This window comes from Chrysochloris asiatica, unplaced genomic scaffold (genome assembly GCF_000296735.1).
Source record: "Chrysochloris asiatica unplaced genomic scaffold, ChrAsi1.0 scaffold00007, whole genome shotgun sequence".
In the NCBI taxonomy this organism is placed as follows: domain Eukaryota; kingdom Metazoa; phylum Chordata; class Mammalia; order Afrosoricida; family Chrysochloridae; genus Chrysochloris; species Chrysochloris asiatica.
The window spans coordinates 14,845,054-14,857,521 of NW_006408525.1; the positions used below are offsets into that span (position 1 = coordinate 14,845,054).

General features: G+C 39.7%; 1 protein-coding gene across 1 annotated transcript in view; it reads right to left on the reverse strand.

Moving 5' to 3' along the window:
• The window catches only part of STXBP4 (syntaxin binding protein 4), a 213,336-nt gene that overhangs the window by 123,277 nt on the left and 77,591 nt on the right, over positions 1–12,468 (reverse strand). The window lies entirely within an intron of this gene.

Below are 12,468 nucleotides of genomic sequence, written 5' to 3' on the forward strand. Positions count from 1 at the left end.
AAAAAAAAAAAAGAGTAATCTGATACAATTTGATGAACTTGACCTACACCTATGGATGCAGTAGCTCAAAAGAGGGAACAAATCTTTACAGCGAGGGTCATTCCCACTCCCCTCAGTACACAGGGTAGACAGGGATGGGCAAGTTGGACATTGGTTACCCAAAATGGGGGGGCTACAAAGGCAAGAAGTGACTGGCTTACAAGCTTTCAAGAGGGAGCCTAGATACAGAGGATGCAGAGGAAGGTAGACTCTCCACTGAGAAGTATCCAATCTGTCTGGGTTGGGCTGATGAAAGGAGATGGGGACAGGATTCTTATGGTCACACAATAGTGAATAATTGCTATCAGGACTGACTTTGAGGGTTGGAAATATAAAGGTAGACGTTTTGTAGCAAAAGGAGGGGAGTGGGATTACTTTACAGTCCAGGAGCGCAGGTCCCTGGGACCATCAAGGGAGAAGAGCGGAGTGTGGGACCCTACCCAGAGAAACAGTGACGCCAGAGATGGAGGCAGAGATGATGACATGGAGAGATGGAGTGGCTGGGGACTCTAGACTCAGAGAGGGAGAGCGGCTGTGTGCTGACGACCAAGGGGTGGCTTGTGGGTGTACCTTTTGGTTTTTTTGATGATACATGGAGGAGATTATAACCATGGCAATGAAACGATATACAATAGAATGAATGTAAAGCTAATGTTCTCTCATGTAAACTATCACATAAATTCACAGTAAAAACTTAAAAAAAAAAAAAAAAGGAGCGAGAGAATGGAAGAAATACACAGCGTCAGTATACCAGAAGGAATTGGTCGATGTTCAGCCATTTCAGGAAGTGGCATATGATTAAGAACGAATGGTATTAAAGAAAGAAGTCCATTCTTTCTGAAGGTATTGGTACAAAACAAGGTTCTAGGAATTGATGGAATACAAATTGCAATGTTTCAACACACTGATACAATGCTAGAAGCACTCACTCATCTATGCAAAGACATTTAGAAGACCTGGGCAACTACAGAAAAAGATCCACATTTATGTCCATTACAAAGAAATGTGACCCAACAGAATGCAGAAATTATCCAACAATATCATTAATATAAAGGAGCTCTGGTAACATAGCAGTTATGAATTGGGCTGCAGACCGCAAGATCAGCAGTTCGAAACTACCAGCTGTTCTGTGGGAGAAAGATGAGGTTTTCTGCTCCCGTAAAGATTTATAGCCTTGGAAACCCCGTACAGGGTCACTGTGAGTCAGAACTGACTCATAACCATGGCACATAACCAACACCACCATAATTAATATAATACGAAGGCAAAATTTTGCTGAAAATAGTTATAAACACTTGTAGCAGTATATTGACAAGGAACTGCCAGAAATTCAAGCAAGATTCACATATGGATATGGAATTAAGAATATCTATCATTGCTGATGTCAGATAGTTCTTGGCTGAAAGTAAAGAATACCAGAAAAATGTTTCCTTGTGTTTTACTGACTTTGCATAGGCACTCCACTATGTGGATCATAACAGGTAAAGAATAACATTGCCAAGAATGGGAATTTTAGGCCCCTTAATTGTGCTCATGCAAAACCTGTACACAGACCAAAAGGCAGCTGTTAGAACAGGACAAGAGGGTACTGTATGGTTTCAAATCAGGAAAGGTACATGTCAGGGTTGTATCCTTTCACAATACTTATTCAATCTGTATGCTGAACAAATAATTTGAGAAGATGGGCTATATGAAGAAGAATGTAGCATCAGGACTGGAGGAAAGCTCATTAACAACCTGTAATATATAAATGACATGATCTTGTTTGCTGAAAGGTAAGAGGACTTGATGCACTTACTGATGAAGATCAACGAATAGTCTTCAGTATGGATTACAACTCAACTCAATGCAAAGAAAACAAAGATCCTTACAACTGGGTCAATAAACAGCTTCATGAAAAATGAAGAAAACATTGAAGTTGTCAAGGATTTCATTTTATGGAAACAGTGATCAAGAAATCAAATGACATATTACATTAGGCAGATCTGCTGCAAAAAATCTCTTTAAAGTGTTAATAAACAAAGATGTCACTTTGAGAACTAAGGTGTACCTGACCCACACCACAGCATTTTCAATTGCCTCATTGTTGAGTGCTGTTGAGTAGGATCTGACTCATAGCAAACTTGTATAGGGTTTCCGAGGAGTGAATGGTGGGTTTGAACAGTCAACCTTGCAGTTCAAACGGACCCTGTGGTCCAGTGCATTATCTGCAGCACAATGAATCAAGAAGACCAGAGGAGAATTGGCACATTTGAATTATCATGTTAGTAAAGAATATTGAGAGTATCATGGACTGCCAGAAGAACAAGCAAATTTGCCTTGGAAGAAGTCCAATAAGAATGCTCCTTGAAAGTAAGGAAGGTGAGACTTTGTCTCATGTACTTTGAACGTGTTATTAGGAGGGACCATCCCCTGGAAAATGGCATCATGTTTGGTAGGGTCAGAGAAAAAGAGGAGGATCCCCAATGAGATGGACAGACACAGTAGCTGCCAACAATGGACTCAAACACAACCACAGTTGTAAACATGATGGCGGATGGGCAGTGTTTTGTTCTGCAGGGTCACAGGAGCGGACTCAAGGGCATGTAGCAACAACAACAATGGACCCTCATTTCATGCCATAAACCAAGCAAAATAATTTCTTAGATAGGTTAAATAAAGAAAAACAGACAAATATACATTTATAATCTGGTTAGGAATGAAGTTTTGAAAAGTTATATATTGAAAAAAAAAAAGGAAAAATCACATAGAAGATGGATCTGACAATGTAAAAATGCCTGTTTAGGAAACAACTTTGAATATAATTAGAAAGGCAATGCACATAGATGTGAACAAAGGGTCAATATACTTACAGTGTAAAGAGATTTTACAAATTGATGGGAAAGAAAAGGGGAAACAGTTACTAATAAAACAAGAGACAGGAAGAAGAAAAAGCAGGAGTGGATATGGGAACTAGGTAAGATAAGGGGCTTATGGGCAAGAGTGACAGAGTGCCACTAGCAAGCACTGAAGAACTGGGATGGAATTCAGAATTTAATTTAAAATTCACAATCACAGACAATCTTAGGCATCAACATATGGATGACAATGAATCAAAGTATGAAATTTTCAAATGGAGTGATTTATTTATGTGGGATTCAGTATGCCTAGAGATGGCTTGTTTTTAACTCAAAAAGTTTGTGAATAAATCATTTAAAACAATGTCATGAGTCCTATATTGAAGCAAAAGTAAACCACCAAGATAAGAGTTTTACAGTATCAGCTGCCTTATCACCACTTCCTCCTTGGGTAAAATCTACTAGTTTGTCAGTCAAGCTAATATATATTGTTCTAACATTAAGAAACAAACAACGTATGGCATCTATAAAGATATTTAAAACACACCCTAAATGTGCTTTTTTTAGCAATGGACCCTGAAATTTTAGAGATGGATTTTATTTTGTTATTAAATAAGAAAAATAAAGAGTACTGCTAACCTTTATACACAGACGTGTGTAACAACTCTCCATCTATGGGGCACCAATTCTGAAATGTTTTCTAGGAAGTAATGGTTTTACTCTATTTTTCTTTCTTTCTTTTTTATAGTAGACTGACAGCTCTTTGAACACATGTGTCTAGCTTTTACACAGTGCTTTCATACAAAAGGAATAGTTAATATATATGTGTCTTCACTGAAATCTTCTTGCCAAGTCTTCCTTATGAGTAACAATGGTGGTAGTGGTGGTGGTGTGCTGTGGGGTTGGTTCCGACTCACAGCAACCCTAAATAGGGTTTCCGAGGCTGTAAATCTTTATAGGGGCAGAGAGCCTCATCTTTCTCCTGTGGAACAGCCGGTAGTTTCGAACTGCCGACCTTGAGGTTAGCAGCCTGACTCCTGACTTGTAACCACTACGCTACCAGAGCTCCTTATGAGTAACAATAGGCATGTGTGAAACAATTGGTCAGAGTTTATGTATGTGGCTCCTGATGGAATCACAGGATAGAATCTAGAACCTTACCAGTTGGCACTCTAACTTGTCCAATGAATTAGAGACAATACTATGACCAAATGAACTTGAAGTCTTGTATAAAGAATAAGATTGGTCACTCCCCTTCCAAATTCTTCCACCATGGGAAATTCTACGATTCAAACTAATCTAATGCATTAAAATGGTGTCTGTGGTTTGAATAGACTAAAATGTCTTTCAGATTTCATAAGCTGGCAAGATCTTTGATACATTAAAATTTTTTCCCTTGGAATTGAGAATTATGAAATAGACATCTTTGTTAATACTTGATTAGAATGCTACTTTCACCACCAGTGAGTCACTATCTAAGGCTGGTTGGTGTCTGTGTAGACAGGAATGCCAATGGGGCTGTCCCAAAGCCTTGTCCTTATGTTCCTTTCCAAGCAGGTTGTCTTTACCTTAGGCAGTTTCTTGGGCAGAGTCTAATGGTGGAGAATAAATGAATCATTTTCTGAATCACCAAAAAGGAATTAATCAACAATAAAACAAATCCAATCAACTTTATTAAATAAGTTTCACTTTGTTGTCAAAGTTCTATCACTGTTATTGTTGTTAAGTGCTGTTGAGTCGATTCTGACCCATAGAGACCCTGTATAGAGTTTCTGCGGAGCAACTGGTGAGCTTGAACCACTGACCTTGCAGTTCAAACAGCTTTGCAGTATGGCACATTAACCCACAGCGCCACACCAGGACATTAAGGTTACCAGTCCAACTCGTAACCACTATGCTACCAGAGCTCCCTCCCTCAATGGGTACATCTTACATTAATACTGTGCACTATCACAACCAGGAAATCAACACTGAGAAGCCCCACCAACCTTATTCAGGTACCACCAACTGTACACATATTTCTCAATGAAACCAGTGCAACTATTGGTAACACAACAACATGAATGGATCTCAAAGGAATTGCACTGAGTGACAAATGCCGATGTGCAAAAGTTATATACTGTATGATATGTATCCACTTATATAACATTCTTAAAATGACAAAATTACAGAGAAAAAGAAGAAATTAGTGGTGCCAGACATTAGGGAAGGGGGAAGAAGGAGATGGTTATGGCTATAAAAGACTGGAATGAAGGATCCTTGAGAAGAGAGTTTTTCACAGAAAATAAGAGTTCTTGTTCAAAGGACACAAGTGAACATCTGAAATGGTATCACAGGAATATTTTACTAGAGCACCGTGCTGTTGTTATAAGCCATGAAGTCGATTCTGATTCATAGTGACCCCAGTATAGGGTTCCCCAAGAGCAAGTGGTAGGTTTGAACCATCAACCTTGCGGTAAGCAGTCCAGTGCTTATACTATAGCTCCACACCAGGACTCCATACCTTCCTACTAGGACAGAAAAGCTTAACAAATTAAATATACTTGTATGCATTTTTCTTCATTTGTTTTTTTCTTCCAAACATGAGATAGCATCTTAGAATTCCCTCTAGTGTTAACACTGAAAAACTATAAAACATTCAGGTGACTAAAGAATAAAAAATGAGTGGAAAGTCATATTCTTATCAATTCTTAAAGCTAGAGGCTTTACTGATTCTTTAACAAATGTATGCAGGAATATAATCTCTACAAGTGTAAAATGTGAGCAAGTCTTTAGTAATCATTTATTGCCCCACCTCCCCTGCTTTTTGACAGTTAAAATTAGGGACAAAATATCCTAGTACACACATTTGTCAAAGAACTAATATCAAAAAAGCAGAGAGATACTTCCAGCAAAATGGCCGACTAGGCAGATGCACTACACGGGCCCTCTACAACAAAGTACTAGAGACCAAAGGTAACAGAAACAGATGAAAATTCTGGTGCCAAGAACTTCAGAGGAAAGGTCAGAGGAGTGGATTGAGTGACTGCTGGGAGGAGAAGCTGAGCAGAAACTTCGAGAGCGGGAGACTGACTAGGGAACAGCTTGTCAGACAGCTCCACCATCTGTGAGCAGCTTTGGAAACAGAAGGTGGCCTAGCAGAATAGATTCACTCAAGTGACAGGAAAGGTGTGATTCCTTCTTTTCCCCCAAGCTCCCCTGGTGACCAGAGGTGTGGCCAGCTCCTACCCACAGCACAGACACTGCTCTCTGGAAGTTCGGAGCCACATGGGTGGGAGTAACACCCATGTGAGGCAGGGGCCGGCTGTGCTGCTTAGGCGTCTGGATTCAGACAGCTTTGGCTCCAGACCTACTGTGCCCACAGAGCCACCAGACGAGCATCTAACCAATCACCCTTCCCTCAGCACTGACACCAGGTCTATCAAGGGTGTCCATGAACTACTTATGGATTGAGTGCCCTAAACATCGATAGTGCCAAGGCCTACAGGAAGTCCACCAGTGCCAGGAAGTCAGCTGGCACACCCCTCCCACACCTACCTCGAAGCCATGCATGCAAGTAGGCAATGGAATGACATATACAAAACTCTGAAAGAAAACAATGGCCAACCAAGAATCGTATACCCAGCATATGTGTGCCTCCAATATTAGGCTGTTCCCTGATAAACAGAAATTTGTAACGACCTAACTAACTCTGTATATATATAAAAAGGTATGCTTTGGACTGAGAACCAATAACAGCAAATAACAACCTGAGATTACCATACATAACAACACCATTCAGAAGTCAATCCAGATATAAAAGTATTTAAAGTAAAACAAACCTACAGACTGAAAATAGGGAACCAGAGGTATCAATTTATAATGCAGAAAGCAAAAAGAGAAAATAGTTTCAATACAGAACTTGCCAAATGGCAAGAAGTCAAGTAGATTTCAAGAAAAGAAAAAGTAGATTTCAAGAGAAAACACACTTTTTTAACTAGGGGAAAAAAATGAATAAATTACAGAGTAACCTCAAATAAAAGTAATACACCTGCACATCAGAATTTCCAATAAAAGAGGAGAATCAAACAATATTGTAAAAAGTTAAGGAAAGGTTTTCTTAGTACAGGAAACAATCTATGATGGTTACAGGGGTCCATGGAGGAAGGGAAATGATTCACAGGCTAGAGGGTGGACACACGTTAAACATGGGGAACAGGGCAGGTGACATACAAGAGGGAAGTTAGCAGAGGAAAGGTGAAGGTAGCGAGAGACACAGGGAGGAATGTAATAGCTAAAGGGAGTAGAGGTAAATGCTCTTAACTGTTGGTACATGGAGGGGATCGCAACCACATTATGAAGTAAAAGTGTATGATTTGTTGAATATAAAACTGATAATCTGCTCTGTAAACCTTCACTAAATTCACAAAATTTTCAAAAAAAGCATAGAGATTACTTATGTGAATAAGAACACAAATGATTCTTAAAGCTAGAGGCTTTACTGATTTTTTAATAAATGTATGCAGGAATATAATCTCTACAAGTGTAAAATGTGAGCAAGTCTTTAGTAATCATTTATTGCCATTTCTACATATAAGAAATACAAGGGTAAGTCATTGCTATTAAAATATAGAAATAAAATATCGAAATGTGAAGCTGTTGTTTCTCAAAGTATTATCCACTTAGGTCTATATAAGGAGCTCTGGTAGTGTAGTGGTTACGAATTGGGTTGTGAACCGCAAGGTCAGCAGTTCGAAACTACCAGTTGTTCCGTGGGAGGAAGATGAGGCGTTCTGCTCCAGTAAAGATTTACAGCCTCGGAAACCCTGTACAGTGTCTCTTATGAGTCAAAACTGACTTGTCTCTATGGCACACAACCACTACCTGGTCTATATACTTCTTTTATCATTAAAAAAATTTTTGTTGTTAATTATAACAAAGAGAAACTGTAATAATTGTTCACCTATTTAACCAGTTGTTAAGTGTCGCTGAGTCGATTCCAACTCATAGGGTTTCTAAGGAGCGGCTGGTGGATTTGAATTGCTGACCTAGTGGTTTCCAGTCCAGTGCTGATCCTACAGCAGCATACTAGGAGTCCTATTTAACCAGTTGTTGTTGTTAAGTGCCACTGAATCGATTCCAACCCATAGTGAACCCATATAAGGTTTCTGAGGAGTAGACAGTGAGCTGAACCAGTTTGCGGTTCACTTGCCAATCCAGTGCATTAACCCACAGCGCCACACAGAGACATGTGAAAATTGTCTATAATATGGTATCATGGTCCACAATAGCAATAAACTGGAACAAACAGTATCTGGGAATCTGGTAAACCACAGAGGTAGGTAGCATTATAAATCAGTGAAGAAAGACTTTCCATTTCCCTGTAGGACAGAGTAGAACTGCCCCATGCAGTTTCCAAGGTTTTGATCTTTATGGAAACACACCACCACACCTTTTTCCCACATTGCAACTGGTTGTCTCGGACCGTCAACCTTTTGGTTATGAGTTGAGCACTTAGCCACTGCGCCACCAGGGCTCTGAAGAAGGGACAGCCTCTACAATGATCTGTGGGGGGCAATTTAATGCTTCTGTTAAAGACACACAGTCACTGAATCTGATCTTAAAGTTCCCTTTGTCGGTTCCTCCATAAATTAACTCACATGCCAGTTGTACCAACTGTTAGTAAATTCATATTCAACTTGCCCACAGGGAATCCTGTGCTGATTTGACCTTACATTTTTGTCTCAGGTATTCAACCCAATCTTTGCACAGGTGAGGCTAGCTACAATTGGGCTTACCTGAACCTAGAGAGGTTGCCAAATGAACAATTTCCCATGTTTCTTTAAGGCAAAGACCAGTTCAGACAGGCTAAATATTTGGGTTTTGGACTGTTCACCAATTCACTGCTGCCTTAGGTCATAACACGATGCTGAAAGAAACTTTAAAAAACAACTTTAAGTATGAGAGTAGGTTTTAGAAAATTGATCAAAGGCAGTAGTTAGAAGAACAGCCCATGCCTGTTAAAAGTTGTTATAACTTGAAGAAAAAAATAACAATAAATGAAATTTCATGGGAAGTTATGCCCATGAATTTAAACAGGAAGGCCGGGTTAATCTCTAAGGCATAAAAATGCATAAAAATATTTAGCGTCTAGAAAACAGTGTAGCCATTTCTGTATAGAATGGTGTTGTTAGGTGCTATTGACTTGGCTCTGACTCACAGCGACCCTCTGTACAACAGAAAGACGGCCCCGTCCTGTGTCATCCTCACAATTGCTGTTATGCTTAAGGCCATTTACAGAATTGTTGTTAAGTGTCTTTGTTGTTGTTAGGTGCCATCGAGACGGTACCGACTCATAGCGACCCTATGCACAGCAAAATGAAACACTGCCTGATCCTGGGCCAACCTTAATACTGTTGCCACATTTGAGCCCATTGATGCTGCCACTTGGCCAATCCATCTCGCTGGGGGTCTTCCTCTTTTTCTCTGACTCTCCACCTTTACAAACATGATCTCCTTCTCCAGAGACTGGTCCCTCCTGAGTATATACCAACTCATAGTGATTCTGTATGGAGTTTCCGAGAGGCGGTTCATGAGTTTGAACTGTCAGCCTTGAAGTTCAAACTGACCTTTTGGTCTAGTACACCACACTAGAACTCCCTTTACAGAATTTGTTGTTGTTAAGTGCCATCAAGTCGGTTCCAACCCAGAGCAACCTTCAATAGGGTTTCTGAGGAGTGGCTTGTGAGTATGAATCACTGACCTTGGCATTCAAACAGACCTTGCAGTCCAGTGCATTAACCTGCAGCAGGTAGCTATTCCTGGTTGGAGTCCTGCTACAGTGCTGTGGGTTAATGCACTGGACTACAAGGTTGGTTTGAATGGCAAGGTCGGCAGTTCAAGCTCACCAGCTGCTCCTTGGAAACCCTATCCTGGGTCGCTATGAGTCAAAATTGACTCAATGGCACTTAACAACAATTCCTGGCTGGAAATAACAATGGGCTTGAATTTTCTGGTGCAAAAGCATCCCTTCATAGCTTGCTTTCCCCTTTTTATTTATTCTACCTTCACTCATCTTTCTTTCTTCATCGTGCCCCCTTCAGTTACTCACTGCTTTCTTTTCAGGTCACTACATAAGTTCCATAGTTTCAAATAACTAATGCACCTTCTGTAAGCAGTTCCTGTAACTGTACCGCTAGCTATGAGAATGGCTAGTGCTTTGAGTCCACCCACAAGTCTGGTGATCGACAAAACGTTACTTCTGAAAACCCTGTGGAGCACAGTTCTATTCTGACATACACGGGGTCACTACATGTCAAAATTAACTCAGTGGCAACTAGTGTTACATTCTCAAAAAGGGAGACTATGCTGTTTTTAGGATCAGGCCAGTGTCTTAAAATAATTCCATTACAAATGTAAACGTCAATGAACAGGAGATATAAAATTGTGTCCTTTTATCCTTTTGGAAGCAACTGGTAACCATTACTGGGGCACAAACTAAAAATCAATCTAGTAGTGATTTCTGATGCATATAAAGAATTTATATGGTGCAATTATTCATACTGAGTCCTGACCTGGTGTGGTGCAATGGGCTAATGCAATGGACCATGAGGTCAGTTTGAACCACAAGGTTCAAATTCTCCAGCTGCTCCTTGGAAACCCTATACAGGGTCACTATGAGTTGGAACTGACTTGAAGGCACTTCATAACAAACAATTATTAGTACTGTATTGACTTCATGTCAAAATCATCAAAAAAGATAAAACCCCAAAGAAAACTTCTAACAACTAAAGTTTCTGATTTTTAATATTTTTAAGGGTTATACATGTTACTCTCCATTTGGGAGTCCTGGTGTGGTGCTGCAGGATAATGCACTGGACCCCAAGGTTGGGTTGAACTGCAAGGTCAGTGGTTCAAACCCACCAGCTTTCCTTGAAAACCCTATATAGGGCTGCTAGGCTACTGACTAGATGGCAACGGACTTGACAGCACTTAACAACAACAACTCTCCATCTGTAATTTTCACAGACTCTCTCATTAATTGTGCACAAGAAGAAATCCTTGGAAAATGCACAGGCAGTATTTCCACTAATGTATTGCAACTCTTTCACTAATAAGCCTGTGTCACTGAAATCCCATTAATAGAATAATATCATCAGAACTGACTTCATGGCACATAACCACCACCACCACCATATACAATGCTGTCAGTGATAGAATAATATCCACAATCTCCATCACGGAAGACTAGTTAATAGATGATTATTCAAATGTACACAAAAACATATTCATAAGAGCAACTGAGTAATGCATGATTAATACATTATTATTGTTGCTGTGAGGTGTCATGTCAGTTCTGACTCACAGTAACCCTTTGTACAACTGAATGAAACACTGCCTACTCCTGTGCTTGAGCCCACAATTACTGTCACTCTATCAATCCATGTTATTGTGGGTCTTCCTCTTTTTCACTGATACCCCACATTACCAAGTATGATGTTCTTCCCCAGGGACTGATCTTTCCTGAAAACATATCCAAAGTACGAGGGATGGAGTCTCACCATCCTTTCTTCTAAGGAAGAGCGGACTTGTTTGTTCTTCTGGGAGTCCATGGAACTTTGAATGTTCTTCACCAACACATAATTCAAATGCATTGATTATTCCTTGGTCTTCCTTACCCATTGTCCAGCTTTGACTTGCATGTAAAACAACTGAAAATGCCATGGTTTGGGTTAGGCACACCTTAGTCCATAAAGTGGTATCTTTGCTCTTTAATACCATAAAAATGTGTTTTCAGCAGACTTGCTTTAATGCAATAAATCATTTGATTTCTTGACTGTTGCTTCCATGAACGTTTATTGTGGATCTAAATAAAATGAAATCTTTGATAACTTCAATTTTTTTCCCCATTTATCATGATGTTATTTACTGTTCCAGTTGTGAGGATTTTTGTTTTCTTTACACTGAGGTGCAATCCATACTGAACGCTGTAGCTTTGACCTTCATCATTAAGTATTTCAAGTCTTCTTTGTTTGCAGCAAGCAAACTTGTATTATCTGCACATTGTAGGTTGTTAGTCTTCCTCCAATTCAGATGCAACTTTCTTCTTTATGTGACTCAGCTTTTCACATTATTTGCTCAACATTATACAATCCCGCTCCACGCCTCCCCTGATGTACAGCCACTTAGTATCTCTAGTTCTGTTCTAAGAACTGCCTCTTGTTTTATGTACAGGTTCTGCATGAAAACAATGAAGCGTTCTGGAACTCCCATTCTTCACAATGTTAGCCAGAGTTTATTATGATCCACAAAGTCAATGTCTTTGCACAGTCAATAAAGCACAAGGAATTATCTTTCTGGAATTCTTTGCTTTCAGCTAAAATCCATCTTACATCAACAATGAAATTCCTTGTTCCACATCCTCTTCTGAATCTGGCTTAAATTTCTGGCAGTTCTCAGTGGAGGTACTGCTACAACAGTTTTTGAATTAACCTCAGTAAAATTTTACTTGCATGTGATATATAGGATATTGCTTGTTGAATTCTGCGTTCCATTGGGTCACCTTTCTTTGAAATGGGCATAACTATGGGTCTCTTTCAATTGGTTGGCCATT